Here is a 3,433-nt window from a genome sequence, read left to right as displayed (position 1 = left end):
TTCTGTAGGGCTATTTCAGCTAGGGAGTCTAAAGACCTTTCTAGTTTGTCAGTAGAGTCCTCAATGTGAGCCAAGTCTGAATTTATGGCTAATTGTAAAGCCTTGTAGTTTTTGTCTTGTAATATCAATGCTGAGGTCCCTATACCTGTGGCTATACCTGATAACCCAAGTCTGACAAAACTGGAGAGCATTATTGTGTCTGCCCCTATGGCTCTCTTAGATTTGGAGGGGAAAGACAGGGCTAATTCCATCTGAGTCTCTTTATAGTATTTTATGTTGAGGAAGAGCTGGACCACCGTATCTCCAAATGATAAGCAACAGGTTTCCCCCAAAGGGAATTTGCCTTTGACTTAAGATTTTCGGCCTGGTTTCAGGGGACAGGGATGATGTACTCTCTTCTGTAGCTGCTTCCAGCGGAAGTTGGGGTGTCAGTTGTCAGGGTCCAGGAAGTTTAAAAGGCTAATCAAAGGCTGCACATTTATCGAGAGCATCTGATTAGCTGTTCTAGGTGAAGAGATGGGGAGCAATTACATCAGCTGGACTGATTTACATCAGCTTCAGCAAGTCCAGAGCTTGGTAGTTTGCAGTCCGTTGGTGCTCCCTAGATAGTGTCTGTTAAATCTGCTGAGACAAATATAGACTAAGGGTAAAAGTTAAAATTTAGGAGCTTCAAAGAAAACCTTATATTTGGAACTTTTACTTATCTGGGGTCTGTTTGACCTATGACAGATGGATTTAAGCCTTATGACCTTTCTGACTCTTTACAAGTGTCTGTAAAATAGCTAGAATAGATTTACATCTTGGAGACATAGCAAAAGCTATGGCTTTGGGTTAGCCTGATGAAAAACATCTTTAAGTCTATAAAGAAAATTTTAAATCTTGAGCTTATGACTGAATAGTGAGTATTCAGTGCTCTCAGTTTATCCAAAATTCTTTTATTAATGTTAAAACTCTAAACCTCAGGCTGGAAAGATGGCTTAGAGGTTAAGAGCACTTCCAGAGGTCCTGAGTTCAATTCCCAGCAACCACATGGTGGCTCACAAGCATCTGTAATGAGATCTGGTGCCCTTTTGGTCTGCAGGGACACATGCAGGGAGAATACTGTATACATAATAAATAAACAAATTTAAAAAAAACTCTAAACCTCTGAAATCTCAGTGTAACAATATATTTTTAGTCAAGTTTGTGAGTCATACAGGGTGTATAAGTTTAATGTCCAAGACCAATTGTCCTGTCAGGCTTTTATGTTTTTTTGACTATTAAGTGAACATATAAAGAAACAAAACCAGAAAAACCTATGATACATGTCTCTCAACATAACTAGACTAAGCCAATTTTATGGGTTTTTTGTAATTTTTTGCATTATATTTTTAACATCATTAGAAAGTGTATTTTACCAGAGACATGAATAGTTATTATTGAGGACAGCCATTGTGAGGTGTGTTCTTTTAATGAAAAGTTACACCTGAAACCTGTATATTCGAGCCAGGGTTTCTCTGTGTGGCTTTGCGCTGTATATTCTTTAATATGAAGTTTGTAATCAAGGCAAACCTGTTTGCCTTTTTCTAATAAGAGACCTAGCACCTTTAACTAATTAATGAACTGACTAATGAACAAACAAGGCGACTGCTGCCTTGAGGGAAGGAGCTGATTGTCTGCTGTTGTCCAGCTGACAAAGCTACAGTTAGCTTAGCCATCAATGTCAGAGATCTGAGAAGAATTAACCCAAATGACAGAGGCTGATTTATAGTCTTTACCTAAATAGATATGCCAGGCTCCTGTGGACTCTATGGCGATGAGGGCAGTTATCAGGACAGCAGTCTCAGCTGCCAGGCCCAGAGGATGAGAGGCTTTCCTGTGCAGGAGGAATATGGGGAGAATGGCCTCACGTTGTCTAGGAAAAGTAGGATATCAACTCTCCAGTGTCCTGCTTGTCCACAGTTTGAGTTGAGCCTTGGCAGAAGGCGAGGCATCGGGGCAGTCTCACCCAGTGGTCAGCTGGATAGCATTGCCATAGTCCAGGTGGAGTTGCCCGATGCTGTGCCCATTGTCTTCTTAGAGACCTTGGGAGTCACTGCTAGGATCTGAGAATCTCTGTCTGTCATGTAAGTTTAAATATCTTAAATGTCATCTTCAGCAAATCTCTGACAGTTTGAGAACTTAAGCCTAATGACTCCTACTTGTTTTTAGTTGTTTGGTTTAGGATATATCTTGAAAACATATAAGAGGCTAGATAAATTTTTTTTCTGTACTTGATTACATTAGTCTTTAGCATGACTTAAGTATAGTTCTGAACATTTTAAGGCTTAATTATCTTTAACAGTTTATAATAAAATAACAATTTTTGAATTGAAGCTCTTTTAGTATCAAGATAAGATTTTTAATTCTTTTTTTTTTTTTCTTAACGGGGAGAGTGCGAACACAGTCCCCCACTAGTTTTCTGCATCTGGGGAAATCACAGGGGTCAGCACATCCAGAGTGCAATGGATAAGCCTCGCCCTGGGAAAACCACCTTCGTGATCATGGTATCTCCCCAGCCAGGTAAGTATAAGATTTTTAATTCATAAACATAGTCTATAAACAGACTGGGAATTTTCTTGATCCTTACATAGTGTACCATTATAGAAAAACAAAGAGGTTACACATCCTTAAACCAGTTTTTACAAACTTGAATAAATCTTAAAAGAGACGTTCTTTAAGCCAGTGGTTTTCAACTTTTTGTGGATCATTGTTATGCAAACGTTTGACGTGCAGGTGACCCTAGGCTACTCCTATAAAAATGTCCTTTGACTCCCAGAGTCTTGAGGTTGAAAAACTGTTCTAAGTTCTTTGCCAGGTTATTTAAGGTCTTTGTCTCATTGCATCACAAGATAGAATTATCCCAGTTCTTGATGCTTAGCAATTATGGCCCTAACTTTAGTTGGCCAGTGACTACACTGGGTGTTTGGGATTCCAGTGTGGTATTGAGCCTTTTTCAGGGTGAATCTTTAAACATAAAAACCATGTTTTTGGGGTTGACATATTTCAGTTGACAAAAACAGTCAGAAGCAGAACTAAAAGGGTTAAAAATCAAGGTTAACACATTTGAATATTTGCCCAGAACCATAGACATTGGTGAACTAGATTTTTGTTTTAAGGCTACCTATGTAGCCTTCTGATTATTAACCCTGTGTCAAAGTTTTGAGTCAACCTCTTTGTTACAAATATTACAGATTTTAACTATGTCCAATAATTTTATAAACCAATAACTTCTTGGTTGCTCCGCTCTTGTTCTTTCTGTCTGCCAATTTTTGACCGTGGACATAGAGACTTAAAAAACAAGTCTGGGTTTGAAAAAAGATGAGCCATAACCAAATTTCAGAGCCAGCCCTTAATAAAGCAGAACTGCATAAAACAACTGTAATTTTATTCATACCTCATTGACATTTGAATC

The 3,433-nt window shown here is 38.5% G+C and overlaps 1 pseudogene; it reads right to left on the bottom strand.

Annotated features, from left to right (window-relative positions):
- Positions 1 to 2,404: 2,404 nt before the first annotated feature.
- Positions 2,405 to 2,549, bottom strand: LOC128119501 (uncharacterized; annotated as a pseudogene).
- Positions 2,550 to 3,433: the final 884 nt, after the last annotated feature.

The sequence above is a fragment of the Peromyscus californicus genome, unplaced genomic scaffold (assembly GCF_007827085.1).
Source record: "Peromyscus californicus insignis strain IS unplaced genomic scaffold, ASM782708v3 Scaffold_23__1_contigs__length_62951481, whole genome shotgun sequence".
NCBI classification, from domain to species: domain Eukaryota; kingdom Metazoa; phylum Chordata; class Mammalia; order Rodentia; family Cricetidae; genus Peromyscus; species Peromyscus californicus.
The sequence above is the reverse complement of the archived record's forward strand: the minus strand, read 5'-3'. Positions and strand labels throughout refer to the sequence as shown.